Source organism: Scophthalmus maximus, chromosome 1, assembly GCF_022379125.1.
Source record: "Scophthalmus maximus strain ysfricsl-2021 chromosome 1, ASM2237912v1, whole genome shotgun sequence".
Classification (NCBI taxonomy): Eukaryota; Metazoa; Chordata; class Actinopteri; order Pleuronectiformes; family Scophthalmidae; genus Scophthalmus; species Scophthalmus maximus.
The window spans coordinates 4557501-4574636 of NC_061515.1; the positions used below are offsets into that span (position 1 = coordinate 4557501).

General features: G+C 44.3%; 1 long non-coding RNA gene across 3 annotated transcripts in view; it reads left to right on the forward strand.

Moving 5' to 3' along the window:
• LOC118311175 overlaps window positions 1-17136 on the forward strand; it is a 51361-nt gene that overhangs the window by 17225 nt on the left and 17000 nt on the right. For all 3 annotated transcript variants that reach the window (XR_004793924.2, XR_004793920.2, XR_004793921.1), the window contains exon 4: window positions 5459-5627. This is a non-coding gene — a long non-coding RNA (uncharacterized LOC118311175). The remainder of the gene's footprint in view (window positions 1-5458; window positions 5628-17136) is intronic.

Genomic DNA, 17136 nt, shown 5'->3' on the forward strand with positions numbered 1-17136 from the left:
GCGGCGGCTCCTTTTTTAACGGGCAAAGTCAAAGAGGAAATGAATGTATCTGCCACCTCAAGGGCACACATGGTTCCTCTGCGGAACCTGTAAAGCAGTGGTTAATCGCTGTCTGCGTGAAGACGGAGCCTTCAGAAAAGGGGGGGGGGGGCAACGAGAAGAGAAAGAGTTTAAATCCCCGAGTTCGCCGGTTCGACAAAGGCCAGACCCCGTAATCCACGATGCATCGGCGTGCGTTCGGCAAATCAACATTTATAATGCACGCGTACGGGAACTTTTAACAGCTGAGCACATTGCCACGTGTGTGTCATCATCGCGCTTTCAAAAACAAACAAACAACGTGTTCATATTATCAGAGAAGTTTGCCAAGTTTGTGATGGATGAACATATAGATTAATGGACTCAAAGTTACAAAAGAGATTTTTTTTTTTTTCTTCCTCTTTTTTTTTTTTTTTTTTTAATTAGCACCTGTGAGCTGTTTCCCATTAACACTGTGCACATTAAAAAAAAAATCCCTCTGCTTTTTCTAATTAAGTAAAGTGGAAACAGATTAGATGGCTCCTTTGAACAAAGGTCAGCGGCTGCACTTTGTCTCGCTCCGCTGTTTGTTTGTTTGGCCGGCACCGGCAGAGAGTCTGCCACTTCTTCCCAGAATGTCACTTCACAATCACTGTTTGTTTTACGCAGCAGCCCCTCGTCTTCATCTCCTCTCCATCTTTTTTTTTTTTTTTTTGATCAATAGATAAAGACGTGCCTCTATACTACTGTCGAGCTTTGTCAGTTTGTGTTTCCCCCCCCTATAAAAGCAAAAAGTACGTTCTGCCACCACAGGTGGCGAGCGGCAAAAGAGAGGAGGATGATGTGATATGGATTTTTCTCCTTTTTTTTTTTCTCCGCCGATATGATTATAAAGCGCGAGGAGCGTCAGATTAAAGCTGCGATGATGAAAGATGCACATCAGTCGGCGGCGTCTCCGGAGACGCTCGACAGACGCGGTTGTCGAGACGGAGGAATATTGTGACTCAACTCCTCGCTAATCTCCCCCTTTCCTGGCCAATTGATCAGACTTTCATATCCATTAGCCTGCGGCTTTCACTAGGTGCTATAATGGCTGGCCACACCCCAGACATATCGTATCTCTTAGACGGAGCTGATGTGACTCACACAGGTATCCTGCTCCCCCTAAAGTGGAGTCTGGAGGCCTCCATGTAGCCCAGGAAACACGGAGAGCTGTTTATTCACGCCGTAGATGAATCCACCACGAGGTGCTCCGCTACTATCTCGTAACTAGGGCTGCGACTAACGATTCTTTTCGCAACCGATTAGTCTGTCGATTATTTTTCTCCATTAATCGATTAGTAGTTGGGTCCATAAAATGTCATAAAATGGTGACACATGCCGATCGTGTTTCCAAGGTGTTTTTGTTTTGGCCACACGCCAACGATATTCAGTTCACCGTCACAGAGGAGCAAAGAAAACCAGAACATATTCACATTTGAGAAGCTGAAATCAGAGAACAGACTTTCCTTTTTTTTCCCCCCATAAAATCTACTTGAACTGATTAAACGATTATTAAAATAGTTGGGGATTAATTTAGTAGTCGATCGCTAATCGATTAACCGTTGCAGCTCTAATCTTAACGTACAGTGCAGAGGACTAAATCTCATTTTTCCATCATAGGAAGAATTAATTAATGTCAATTCTGTCAGTATCTTTCAATACATCATTGGAAAATGTCAAATGGATGTGACCTGATAGCCGAGTGGTTGAGGCACATAGCACATATTCTCTCTCCACTGTCACAATATAATAGAGGCCAAATGCCAAAAAGTACTTGGAAAAGTGCAATGAAATATGATCAAAGCAATGAAAAAGTAAAAAATAAATAATGATTTTTATTTAAAGCCCCAGTGTGCAATTTTTGTAATTTTCTGGCGGCATCTGATGGCAAAGTTGCAATCCGCAACCGGCTGAGCACCCGACAGGGGACACTTTATGGTGGCGCACCGCTAATTCCATTTCCGGTTCCCGGCGGCGTCTGAAAATTCAACGCGACGTGTTCTGGACCTTTTAGTGCAACAACCGTATTCAACACGACGCAGCAAACATGGCGACTCACACGGAGGTCAAGTAAATAAATAAATAAATAATTGTAATGTATTTTTGGCCTGACTGCATTTATTTGCCCTGTTGAGACTGTTGTGATTTTATTTTTGGTCCAAGTGCACTTGCATGACCCACTGCTCCGAAAGTCAATTGTCAGCAAACCCTTGACTTCGCCTCACGCAGACGTGCAGCGTGACCACGGCCAACATCACGTTTCATCCTCACTAACTCAGACATGTCCTGACCAATCAGCAGTCACCACTCACACACTCACACACACACACACCCACACACCCCGACTCCACGCCGGATTTTTTAAATACGCGATTCATCTCAGTGGGATTCTTATTGGTACCCTGCGGTATGATTATCACCAACACATTCTCTCAGGCTGAATGCCCTCGACAACACCTTTTGTAAAAAAAAAAAAGAAAAAAAAGAAAAGAAAGAAAATCCGAGTTACGCTTGAGAGGAAGCTGACAAAGGGAGCCAGACGGGAAGACGAGAACGACAGAATTTAATAAAGTTCAACAAGGCAGAAAGGATTGCACAAGCGGGGAATAGCGATTCTGCTTCTTTCTTTTTTTTCCCCTCCTCCCTCCTTGACAACTTCTGCCTACTTAAACACTTTTACACCCCGTCCCTTTTATCTGCGTCTGCGTTCACAGAGAAGGAGAACCCCTCATTCCCCTTTTTTTATTTGAATGTTGACCGAGGATGGCCGCCATCTGTGCAAACTGTCCGACTCTATGACTCGGCTGGAATCATCTTCCAGCCGTAAATATCCGACGCAGATATTTCACACATCGCCGTTCATCATCCGCTCTTTTTGTTGCCACCAATTGAAGCTTTTTGAGTTGACACACACACACACACACACACACACGCACACACACACGCTGAGGCACTTCAGCCTTCAGCAAACAAGTTTTTTGTCTCACGTCATGTCACACCATCGTGTCCTATTTTCCTGTGGCATCTGGCGCTTTTGTTTTTCTTATTCCTTGTCGAAAGGAAAACCTCCTCCGTCTCTCTCTAATAAACCCCCGAGCCACACACTTATCTCTCGCTGGGAACTTTTCATCCCCCTGGTCACTGACGAACCGTCCGCTGAGCTCAGACACACGGGGGGGAGTGGTGGAAATGGCGTAGATGACATTGTTTCCAGTGATACGGATGTGCGGCTCAAAGACAAAAGAGTCGGCTGAATGTTGTCATGTCAATAAGCCATCAGTCGCGCCGCTAACAATAAGTTAATGATTCCCCAGCAGTAATACATTTATGAATAGAGAAGTGTCTTCTTCAGCCCAGCGGGTGTGCCCATTAAAACGGAGCATGAACAAAATAATTGTGATTTGCAGATAAAATCCACTTTGGAACGGGATTCCGACTGAGGAATTGTTGAAAGAGGTGTAATTTTCCACTAAAAACGTGACACACACACTCTCAGGAGCCCCTGCTAATAGGCATGTGTGTTTGTGTGTGTGTGTGTGTGTGTTCTGAAGTCTGTCTTTGTACTACATACAAGAATGAATGATCAAATGTATTTAGTGCTGTGCAATTCCTTTGTTTAAAGCAAAATTCTGTGAATTGTTTCCTAAATAATAATCTTTTTTCGAATCTTTCTCTATAATACACTTATAGCTTATAACATATTATTATATATGTATTGTTTGCTCTTCTATATATTCATAAGGAACATTTTTTGTTTTAAGTTTCCGAAAAACCATCAACAGCTGTTTGTATGGAACACATTTAGAAATGTTAAAGTCATGTTAAAAAAACGCAACATCAGTTTGTTTGTATCAGGCGTTACACCAGCATCCATATTGCAATTTAACATACGTGTTGCCAGATAAATATATGTGATACAGCCATTATTCCTTTGATTTAATGTATGAAAATAATTTTTCCAAAAAAACAATTTGTGAGGAGGCGCCCGGTGCTTCGGGGGTTTTGCACAATGAATGAAAAACGGATCATTTGCTCATCACTGGGGCAGAAAATGTAAAAAAAAGAAAATTAAATTCCACTTCACAAAAATGCATTCAACCATGAAGATATCACCCAAAAAAAGTCCAAGAATAATGTGACTACATACACATTTATTTATTCATGTTTGTTTTTATGATTCATGGACTTTTTGCGAACTGTCAAAAGTTTGCTTTAAATTTCCGCTTGAAACGTAGATTGGAAATATAACTTTGTGCAAAAGCCGTTTCTCAGGTTGCTATGCTCAGGAATGAGACACAAATGCAACACTGCAACGACAAAGCAGCAGTTCAGACGTCTTCATAGGCTTTCGAGGAACCTGTAAGTTGGTGCTATCGTCTATATATATACAAATACACACCATATAGACATTTGTAGTCCAATATACAGTACGTCCATGCAGTGCTGGTGGAATGCCGGTAATATACCGGCGGTATCATTTTGAGGGACCTACGTCATCACCAAGTTGTCCTTGGATGCGTCTGATCATCGATGAGCTCGACAGTCGAACTAACCGAATCAGAGAAGAAAAAACCAAGATTGAAAAAGGTCAATTTGCCAGAGCTCGCGTGCCTCTAAGTAGGCAGCTTGGTCTCCGAGATGGGAAGGTGGCCGTGCTTTTGGTGCTTGGGCCGAGTAATAAAATGTCTAGACACCAACTAACATGAATTTCCCTGAAGAATTAGTGTCATCAGTGTGAGAGCCTCGCCGTGTACTCGGGGGTCCAGTTTGAAATACCGTCTTCTAAATCAATGCTCACCTCTCCACTCTCCACTTTAATTGAACTTTGCGGCCCCCTGTCAAGACCCTTTGTCTCAGGAAACGGTCAGGTCCTTAGCTGTAACGGAGGTAAATCAAACTTTGTCACAGCACTTTCTGTCACGGCGAGTTCCTGCCTGTTAAACTGTGCTGAAACCCGCTAATGTGTCTCGTTCACTTCAGTTAGTTTTTAGTTGGTTTTTTTTGTGTTTTTTTTTTGCTTATAAATGCATTCTTCACAGCTGTAGCTCTCTGGCCCAGATGAAGCAGTTTAACGCTCAAGTTTATTCAAGATTGACCTTCAATTGACTCGTGTTTCGCCCCCGATCCACAGAATGCCATGTGGGTGCAGCGCAAAAACAAACGGCATTTCCATCCACTTGTGACGGTCGGTGACTAATTACTGGAGCGGGACGTTGATGCCTCGTAAATACAAAGTGCTTCAAAGTGAACACCAGCTCCCCGAACGAATGGAACAAGCAGTTGCTGCACGTACGGACGAAGATGTGTAAGGTGACTTCGAAAAAATATGCCACGTTTTATTCATTATATCTTCTCTTCCCCCCCCCCCCAACCCCCCCCCCACCCTCTTACCTTCAAGAATTGGCACTTTGGAGGTGAAGTCCATGCAGAATGTGTCCATCCATCACGCCGGCTGTGTTTCCACCGCAGTGTTACTGACGCTGTAAATCACAGGAGGCGCACGTCCGGTCGCTGACAGATCGGACGCAATCGACAGCAAACTTATAATCGCAGCTCTGTCATAGTGGGTGAGTTCCTCCCTTTCTTTATTTCTTTCTTTCTTTCTTTTCCTTCTTACATCCATACTTTTCATTTACGCGCGCCTCTACGCGCTGTAATTCCCGCCACCGTTCTGTTTTTTATGTACGTCTAAATAAAAATAAAAAGTATGTCCCACTTCACTGGGTGTCTATAAAAGTCCTCCTATTTACCTGAAAGCTCGCATTGGTCGGGGATATAAATTCAGTTTAATTGGGTCTACAAACGAAAAGGAAAAATACTTGAATCTGAATTTGTCATGAGGTGTTTTATACATTTATTCATGCTCTTATTTTGTTAATCGTGATTATTGGATTTCTTTTACTTGAAACGTGGGTAATGCCTATGAATGATTTTTTTATTGGTATGCATTTTATTTCTCCATCTTCCCTCTAACTTCTTATTTTAAGTCTTGTAAGCTAGAGATGATCTTTATTGAAGGCCTGTGGAAACACTGAAAAATATAAATAATAATCTGCAGCCGCATGTCAATATTTGACGTTTCTGTGTTTCTTAAAGTAGGATTGCCATGCGGTGAAAAGTCTCTTAGTCCACTTTTAATAACTTTCCCACTTCAACCTAAGCTCATGCCATGTGAAGGCATCTGTCTGCTGTGTGGCTGGATTTTGAATGTGATCTTACAGAAGATCAAAATAATAATAATATGTGGTGACTGTAGTTTTATACAAGGCCTTTAATTTAGATTTTCAAAAAGGTCTTAAAGAGCATCTTAGGAGAGAGGTTGACATGGATGGACACTGGTGAAGATGTTTTTTCTGTTATTATTATATCATCATGTTCTATTTGAATTCAGCAGCATATTGTTTTTGTTGGGGGGGGGGGGGGGACACGTCTGTGAGACTTGAGGAGCTGCATCAGTGAGAGACTTGGTAAAACGCCTCTTTTATGTCAGCGGGCTGGATCGTCTGAGCGGCGTGGCAAAGTGCCCTGGTTGCCATGGCTCTGAGGGGGATCGGGAGCACATTAATCACGAGGATTTAGATCCTTTCTCTTCCATTTTGTTCTTTCAAAAAGACACAGAATCTCTCGGACGAACCTCTACGAAGCTGATTTGTGCAGTTCAATATCTGCGCGACGTAGATCATGGGAAATGACTGTGACAGGTAACAGTTTATGAGCTGGGGGAAGATATCGTGGGCGTCAGTCGACTTTATCTGTTGGTTTTTTTCCCAGTTTGAAAGTGTATATTAGGAGAAAAATAGGAAAAGTTATGAGAGTGAGAAAAGATGTCTTCATCTGTAGCAGAGAAATACTGACAGAATATGAGGGTTATTGTGCATTGGTGGAATTCTAGCTGTATATTTTTTTCACACTAAAAAAGCTTATGCTGTGCCATGAGCGGATATTAACGTGTGAAAAAAGGGGGCTGCAGGTTTTACAGCTTAATGAAGATTAAATGTCTTGGAAAAAGGCTTTGGCGTCAAAAGGTGTATTCATTTGCGACAATGGCCACGTTTGGCACTCGACCAGCCCCCTTGTTAATTGTGTAATCTGCAGCGGGTAGATGACGCCTGACGTGGCTCTGCTCTCGGACTCGTAGTGAGTCAACAGGAGCTCTTTGGGCCCCGCGCACATTTCCCCCTATGACGGACGTTCGGCTGCTGAAGAAAAAAAGGAGATCACGCACGGAGAAGTATCTCTCGTGCTGTCGCGCTGCTTGTCCGCACGGATTGTCCTCTTCCCCTCTCCGTCTTTGGTCGGATGGCGGCAGATTGATGACGCCGTGACAGAGTGACATTGCATTCTGGGAAACCCGGCGCCGTGGCTATAAATCCGCGGCGATTCAGCTTTACAATGGTCTACTGTCTGGCCCATCAAAGGGGAGGAGGTTGTTAGCGCGACACTACTGAGCTGCTAGGGTACGAGCATTATGCTTCTCCTTTTTTTAGTTTATTTGAGGGGGTGAAAAAGGGGAAATGAAGACACCGGAGGAAAATTGATGGGATGGTAATGAATTATGAAAAACTAATAGAATGAAAAAGGGGGGGGGAGAGAGAGAGAGAGAGAGAGAGACAAACCTCTTTGGCGAGTGGAAATTTCCCACGCTCTTTAGACGCCGAAGCGCTATGATTCTTTTCAAGTAGATCTGTCAAATCAGAGCCGTATTAGAGAGCGAATAAAGCATGTGGACAAATAAACACTCCAAGTCTCTTATTGACCTTGGAGAACCAGCTGTGTTGTGAGGGCTGCAGCTCAACTTGGCTGTCTGCAGCCCTCGTTCAATTCTACTGTGCGTTCGTGTGTGTGTGTGTGTGTGTGTGTGTGTGTGATCATACATCTGTCTGATTTGTGAATGAGCAGGAGAGAGCCCTTGAGAACAAATTTAAAGGACGATACAGATACAGACATGCAGCGACGAATCGAAAAGTAAAAGCAAACATAGCCCCCCCAAAATTAAAATGAACTAATTATCTATCTCCGAACCAGGTACAACCAACGGTGATTGAGCCTATGGCCCTCTGTTGAAAGTATTGCAATACTTACATATTTGCAGTGTTAGACAAACTGGTTGTCTGTGGCGACATTTGTGTAAAGCAACGCAACAGTCAGGAGCAGCCACGGCGTCCGGCCGCGCACCTTTGACTTCTCAGGGCGGAAGCCTAGAATGGCAATAGTTCGATTCGCTGGTCCCAGAATTCTGTGAGCTGAAGTGTTAAACACGATCACCACCGGTAACTACGGGTCTGTACCGGTTGTACTACATGCATTTCAGTATATGTTGCGCAAGGATCGCATGGCAGCGCAAAGACTGCTGGATTGAATACAGTATGGACACGATGTTGCTCTATTCATCATTGTGCATGTTTTACAAATTAAGCTGCGTATTTCCTTTCTATTGCACATTTTCCATTTCTTTCGCTTTTTTCTATCCTGTGTGGTTTTGCTCTTACTCTTGCAGTATTTAGAATTTATTTATTGTACATATTACGTATCTTATTTCCTGTTTCGATTTTTTGGTTTGTCCTATTGCACCGTGGGTCCGAGACGAACGGATTTTCAATTCCTCTGTATGTCTGGAACAATACCGCAGGAGTTGACAATAAAGTTGACTTGACTTGACTTGTTTGTAGTTTTAGCTTTATTTTCAGTACTCTCAAAATCAAAATACCCCCCCCCCCCTGTAGTGTAGCAGATATACAACTAAATGAAACTGTCTGAAAGGCGAGATATCAGTAGAGGTAGGTGAGGAACGATGTCAATGTGCGTCGGGTGTTGGTGTGATTTGGGCGAATCAACCCTTTAAACAAAATGCCAGAGACTTGACATTCAGCACTGTAAAAGCTGATAGCTAACCAGCATTTTTCCCCTTCATGAGTAAATTAGGGCACAATGACTGAGTGGAAAATATTCCACTCCCCTATTTGATCACCACAAAGACTCTCGGTGATTTTGGCTCAGTAATGGGAGCCATACCTCAACGACCAGCGCTCAACGACCAAAGCCTCTCTCCTCCTTCCCTTCCCTTCCCTTCCTCGTGTCCTCCTCCTGTGTGACCGGGCCCCGCAGCACTTGTCATCTCCCAGGTGGCGACTTAAGAGTCTCCAATTTTTGCGTTAATTAATCAAAAATGATTTCTTTTCTCATTAGCCATGCGGCCGCTTTTTTTGCAGTCTGCAAAAATCGATGTTTTACAGATGTTTTCCCTGGGTTTTGTTTTTTCGAGACGGCGCTGATTTTTATTGGGTATGGATTTAAAGAGGGTGCTGTGGGATTGTGAGTTAACTCAGCCACACACACACACACACACACACACACACAGGCACCAAATGCATATTACACGTAGTCACACGCTCCAACAAGCACCAGCCTAAATACGGTACACACTTAACAGACACGGACGTTGCTCCTTCAAACTCACTCTCAGTACCTGGAACCTTAGTGAGAACGTTGCGTTGGGCGTGATCTGTGCATCTAAGTGACACGGACAGCGGGTTCTGCTCTCTCTCTCCATTTTTGGTTTCCCCTGTATCGAGTCGATCGTTGCCAAACCCGGGGGTGGGGGGGGGGTTGAGCCACACACACACACACACACACACACACTCTCTCTCTCTGGGTAGCACTCTTTAATCACGTAACAGCTTCTGGTTCTAGTTCCTGTTGGTAGTAAACAAATGTAATCTTGCATTTCCTGCAGTCTAGACACAACAACAAACCTGGCAGAACCAGAGAGGGGAGTGTGTGTGTGTGTGTGTGTGTGTGTGTGTGTGTGTGCGGTTTGCCTCAGAGGGGCTGGCACAAGTCGGGCAACCAAACCAGGCTTCTGAGGCGTAGAGGAGGTGAGACACACAGAGCCGAGTTGTCCTTTAGTCTTAGTTTGAGCTTTGCATCATTGAGACAGTTCGTGAACACAAGGTAAATGAAAATAATTTGCCCTGGGCGTCTATATATATATATGTCTTATTGTATTAAAGATGAGGTTAGGCCTTCCCTCTCTGAAAAAAACTAACTGCTGAAAGAGTTAGATTTTTAAGATTTTTTTCCCCATTTCAAATAACTTTCTTCACTGAAGAAATTCCGGTACATTTCTTCGACGCTGGAATGTTCGCCGTAGGCCATCTGCTGCACAGTTGTTCTGCTGTGTGTGTACTGTATGATTGCACGTGTGTTTGTGTGTGTGCGTTTCCTGCATTCGGACTTGTGTACACCAGTCCCCACTCCCACCGTTCCGCTCAACTACACAGGAAAAAGAAGATGAAGCAGAGGAGCAAAGGAGCCCAAACAGAAATTATTATTGATTTAATCACATAATCAGCCGCAAACACTTCAGGCCAAGATAGCAAATCCATAATAGCCTCCCCACATAACCACCCTTACAAATTTACCATCAAAGCCCCGCGCGCACACACTGCAAACACAGGAACCGGGGGGTCACCTTCAGTCAGCCGGCAAAATATTGACGTCCCTAATGCGTCTATATGTTTTTGAGTTAAGCGTTATCAATCAGCGATAAGGGTCTGATGTCTCCGAAACATAACTTCTACGGCAGAGGGATTACAGCAACGCTTTTCTTGTCATAATCTAAACATATCTTTTCAGACAAAGGCAAAATCAATGTTGTTGTCAGAGGCAGACGTTTCCCCTCTGCGGCTGGTCCACTGCGGTCCTGATGAGATACAGGGACGCTGCTCTCACCTTTGAGGCTTTGGTCGCGGTGAAACTGCTTCGGTTCCAATTTCCTCAAAAACACATACTTGTGTTTAATCTGTATTTTTTTCTCCTTTATTTGCGGAAAACTTAATCTCATCACTGCGCTCCGAAACACTTTTGCTCCCTTGTTTACGGAACTCATCGTGGTACTTGAGCGATTAAGCATTGAATAATTTCACTGAAACACATTCGGGTCACTTAACTCAAAGACAAAAGCCTTAGTGTGTTTTCCGCTTTCCAAAATTGTTCTTTGTCTTCAGTCAATACAAGACACACAATTAATGATGAAATGACATTAATGGGCTGAGGTCGGATTTTTTGTGAAATTAAAGATAAAAGCTGTTCAAAATCGCTACAAAAAGTCTTTTAGAAGACCGGATGAGTTTTATCACCTTGAGAGGAGCTGATAGTTCGTCATGTCTCAACATGTAGAACCGGGGAGGACTGACAACAACTAGCTGTCCTTCGGAAGCAAAACTCACGCAACATTTTCCAGTGCTGTACGGTCAAATTTAGTTAAAAGAGGAGAAGAAGAAGAACTAGGAAAATGAATATTAAACATATTCTATTTATTTTGTGGCTATGATCTAAGCCGTATGTGGAAGCTGCATCATTTTGGGGGTGAACAAAGCAAACAGTCTGATCTGATATTTAAAGCAGCAGTGTGTAATTTTTTTTAATTTTCTGGCGGCATCTGATGGTAAAGTTGCAATCGGCAACCAACTGAGCACCCGACGGGGGACACTTTGTGGTGGCGCACCAAAGACGTAGCAATCATGGCTACTCACACGGAGGTCGGGTCCACCTCGTAACCAATAAAGTCATTCAGAGTTGACGAAAAAAAACTGGTTCTTTGTCGCAGGTGATTATACATATGTGAACACACAGTTATGGACAATATATTAAAATGTCTTCTTTAACAAAAGGCCCAACATCAACTCAAATGTTCTCCCGACAATTGTCTAATCCTGCGCGGATGTAACAATGTGACTAATTCAGATTTGAACACTCCCTCAACATCCATCTCGCCAGCGATCTCTCCGTTCGGTTGCCTATCCCTGTCCATCTCGCCCGGGGCGGTGGAAGCCTAATTGTTTACCAAAGGGTTGCGGCTCATTTGCTCCTGGAGATTGGGCCTAATTAACACTAACTTGTCTGAACACTGAGGAGCGCTGTCCACTCCACTTTAATCTAATCTGTACTCTTTCACAAAAAATAATGAGATCATTTACACCTCATTAACGGGCAATGTAATGTCTGGGCATTAATCATAATGATTGCTTATCATTTCACTTTGCAATATTATCTCCTCTAATGAAACTGTTCACACAACTGCCAAGAGGGCCTTAATTGGTCGTGTGAAATCACAGCGCGCCCGGCAGCTTGCCGCGACGTGTGTGAAGTTCTAATTTGCATGGGGGTGGGGGGAGGAATTTGAGGGGTGGGTTCGCGTTGGGATGGCATCACTTGAGAACACGCTAACACACACAAATACACACACACACACACACACACACACACACACACACACACGTGGTGAGGTGCATTTGAAGTGAGGGCACTTTTATTTTGCTAAATCATATTTTTTCAAAACAGATCTCTCCTCCATATTTAGTCATGTTCACTATGTTTGTTTGGAAACATGAAGTTTGAAACTCCGAGTATGCTCCCGGTGACTGCCGCGTCTCCGCTTTGGCATTATGAGATCCATGCCAGTGGTGGATGTGATTATCTGGGTGAACATGGCGTCCACACTGATCCCGGCTTTGTGCCGTAAACCGTGAAGCCGAGACGTGAAACGCACACACACACACACACACACATCCAATATTCCCGGGTTTTGCATTGTAACCTCCCCTATAGCGTCTACTGTAGACTCGCCCAGCTGGACATCCAGAGGGATGCTAACCGGCGCTAATTCCAGCAAAAAAATAAATACGCCATCCCTCCCCACTGCGTGGACCACCTAAAGAGGCCACGCTTGACTGGAAGGTGGAGAGCGCCGAGGCCGCTCCGTTCCCCCCCCCGGCTCCCCAGGCTTAGGGGGGCTTAGGTGCGGATGTCATTTGGCCTTTCTCCCTGGTCGGAGTGGCTAGCTGCTAATTGTGGCCCCTGGTCTGTGAGTTGAGCTTGTGTCGCCGAGGAGAAAGGGGCTCGCCCCAAATTGAAATCTGAGTAGCGTGTCTGAGAGTGGGGTTTGACTTCCACTCCACCACGGTGGCAGTCATAATTCCTCCCGGGGCTAATTTCATCATCCAGGGAAAACATTATTTTGTCTGTCCGCTGCACCAAACTCTATCAATCCTATCCTCTTATTCTATTTCATTTTGCTGTTCAGTGGATCGTCCTGGCTGGAAGCTGAGAGCACGACTGACGAGTCCCAGTGTGAAAGTACAAGTTCGAGACCGAGATCAGAGTCAAAAAAACGGACAATTCTCAAACTGTAGTGTTCATTTTGGTGTGTGATTATGAAGCAATTTCAATCATAGTCATCTGACAAAAATATATATTAGTTTTCATGTTTTACACCGACGTCTCCATCCACTCGATGACATCACATTTGTTCACCTTTCTCTTGCGGGTCGACATCTTCATCTTTGCTCTGGTATCTCTTGTGTCACTGGACTCTAAATGCATTTTGTCCATGAATCAGTTTTTTCCCGAGAATCGGTAATGACAGATTACGTTACTGACAGAGACGGAACGTTGCTCAATACGAGATCATTCTTATCGTCGGTTGCATGTCAATTTGCAAAACCGGCTCTTGAACACAGTTGATTTGGGGCAGAGGTTGATTCAGTTTTATTCATTAGGATCGAGTCAGACGCTTCACTGTTAAGTTTTAATTCGTCGCCAAAAATTTGAATATATTAGATAACATTCATCTAGCTGACGCTTTTGTCCAAAGCGACTTACAATAAGTGCTTTCGACCATGAAGATATTACCCAAAAAGTGCAAGAATCATGCGAGTACATGAAAATTTACTTTTTTAAATTTAGCTTTACTTTATTTTTCTCAATTTGTATTTTTAATTCATAGTTTTCACCGGTAAAATCAATGTCAAAACTGTTATGTTGTTGAGTCCTCAGTCAACACCTGCTCGCTCCCATATGGCATCACTTTTTGACACACTGGGTTTTCCTTTAGCGCTTAGCTTGCTTGTTCCTCTTTTAGAGGGAATAAAACTGTAATGATTGGCTGTGATTGGCCCAACCAGCTTCAGCGTTTGGTCAAGGTCAGGGAGAGATGATGGCATGGTTCCATCCAGAAACTGTTTACTGTGACTCCATACATGTCAGCAGGCAACAGGTGGCAGTCTGTTCGACTCATGCATCCTCTTTCACTGCAGCGGAGAAGATGGGAAGTCTGTTGGACTGTACCCTGCACATTGACGGATGAAACTAAAGCGGGGACCTGGTGGGTTGAAAGGTGACGCCAAAGGGTCCTGACCAAGCGTCCTACTGTGACGACTTGGGTGTGAGACTGCCCTCCCGTTGTCCAACCCCATGACCACATGATTCTAACCCTTACCCTCATCATATCATAGAACTCTAATGGTTGTATCTGGATCCTGAAATGACTGAGACGAAGGCAAGTGTCCCAATACTCGGGAGACAAGACCGGTTCAAGGTGTCAGAGAAGTGGTCCAGGGGTTAGTCTCAAGTGCCACAGCTCTGCGACCTGCCCCCCCCCCCCCCCTCTCTCTCCCTATCAAACCCCTGCGTCTTTTCCACACATCTCCCCCTAACCGCCTGCTCCTCTCTGACATCATTGAAGCCGCTGGTTTAACATCTGCCGCGCGGCAGAACTCAAACGGCCTGTGCCGCCATAACCAAACGTGCTGATATGATTTATCCCCCTCCCCCCCGAGGACCCCCTCTAATGAACAGGGATGTATGCTCAGCAGCCCTGTACATGTAACCTCCGTGTGCTCAGAGGACGGCCGCGCTGTAATATGATAAGTGCCCTGTCGATAGGCTGTATGATATGCTAATCATACTAAAACACGGTGCCTCCGGCTCTCCCCTTGTTTATTTATGAAAGGCTTGACCTGAGGGAGAACAATAATCGGCTTTTCTCTGAACTCTCTAACCCTGGGAGCCAAGGGAACCGCCAATCACACACATCTGAGTCCTATAATTCCCCCACCTCTCTCTCTCTCTCTCTCTCTCTCTGTCTCTCTCTCTCTCTCTTCGCTCTGTTTCCCCCTCGACCGGCGCTGAAATGGCAGATTTATGCAAACAGCATCGCGTGTGCATTTTCCCCCGCCCCGCGTTTTGTCCGGGGCACATGTCAAGCGCTCCAATCATTAAACTAATTATTAATTGGGACTGACGTGAACGAGTTGTCAGCAGCCTGCCAGACTTTGACTGCGGCGCTCTCAGCTCAGCGAATATAATGCGACGCGCCGATGTAACGCTGCAGCTTTTAAGGTGCGTGAACAAAAATGTACAACTCTCACTGATGCGAATCCGGTGCAGGCACAACAACCTCACACGTGTGTAGAGAGGTGCAGCTCAATAGCTTATGAGTAGCAATTATAATACATTTTGAAGATGAGTGATATGATAATATAGTAACAGTGATGATTTGTCCATCATACCTTTACTGCTTGTTTTTTTTAGAACACTTTTCTTTCCCTTCGCGTTTTTTAATATAGAAATTTGCATTGACATTTCATTTGTACATCTGTGTCCTTCACTGTACCCGTTTGTATTTGGTGTAACACGCACCACTAGTCTACTGTTACTGCTCCTGACCGGCACTTATGCACAACACAAGCTATACGGTACAGTAATCAGAAAGAAATCACACTAAACCGCCTTGAGGTAATTACAAAATGGCTGAATGCACTACACACAGTGGTCCCCCGTTCCGCGGTCAAGTACGTCCCATGTGCAATTGTTGTCACGAGCCAAGTCTCGAGAGGTTTTTAGATTATTTTTTTTTTTACCCAAATTCTGGAAAATCTGCATAAAACAAAATGCCAATTGATCTCAGACAGGGCAAAGGAAAGTCACCGTCTGGGAGCGTCGGCGTGTCTTGCCTTTGACTTTGACAGTTTGTGTCTGGCTACGGAATCGACTTGTCGTCACGAGTACGGCTCTCCGGCCGCCGCGAGGCTGAGGGCTGTGCAAATATTTTTGAAGGAGACGAGAGGCTGCTCTGAATAGCTAGTGGATGCAGAGTTCCCGCCATTCACCGGGGCGACACTTTTCATTCGACAATTCTGTGTCGCTGCAACCACGAATATATATATATTTATTTATATATATATATATAAATATATATATATATATATATATATATATATATATATATATATATATATATATTTATATTTGCCTTTTCTAGGAAAAGGAATCACAGTTATTGCTCAATTTCATCATATGGTTTGGTACATTTAGTAAAAAACTAAACTTGTCCTAGTCACAAAGTATTAAAAAAAGAGCACGTGTGTCTCGGGGCGGGGCGTAAATCAGAGCTCGGTCTTTGCATCTGTGAGCTGAGACACAAAGGTTTGTTTGTGAGCCTCAATCACTCTGGCTCATGAAAGCAGACACTTACTTGAAAAAAAGAAGAAAAAAAGAGAAATCCTCTCCCTCCTCTCTCTCTCTCTCTCTCTCTCTCTCTCTCTCTTTTATTTTTTTTTTCAGGGAAACACTCTAAACCAACATCCTGGGTATAAATTTGCAAAAACGCAATACAGGCCTGATTGTGTGTGGAGTGGATGTGGGGTGCATACGAATAGACCCTGTACCCCCTTCGTCTCTCCTCCTCCCAACAGTACCACTCGCCCGATCTCTCCTCAAGGAGCCAAGTAAGTAATGTAAAAAAAAAACAAAAAAAAAACCCTCTCATCTCCATTTCAACATGACAAGATGGTGGGAAAATAATAATAATCGCAGAGAATGATGGGAAGGTGTTTCCTTATTTTACATCGCAGTGCTTCCCCTTCTTACAAACAGCGACGTTGAACCCGCCTGTATTCCTTTTTCTGCATCAAGACAACGAACTGTTTCAGTTGTAGCCCTGCAGCCTTCGTGAATCTCGGTGAACATCAGAAAAAAATGCACTTGACTGATTCTAAATTCTTAGCCGCCGCCTCCTCCGTGTCCCTTTTTTCTCCGACAGGATCGCGAAGCTACATGTGCTTTACAGTATATCGCGGTGACGGCCGGGCCGGTGACAATCTGAATGGTGAAGGCTGGGAACTAAGCGGAGGCTTGGCACTGACACCGGGTCAGCCCGAAGCCCCCCCCCCCCCCCCCCCCCCTCACAAGCCCAGCCCCTCAGCACCAGGTGTTCCCCTCCGCATTCAAACGACA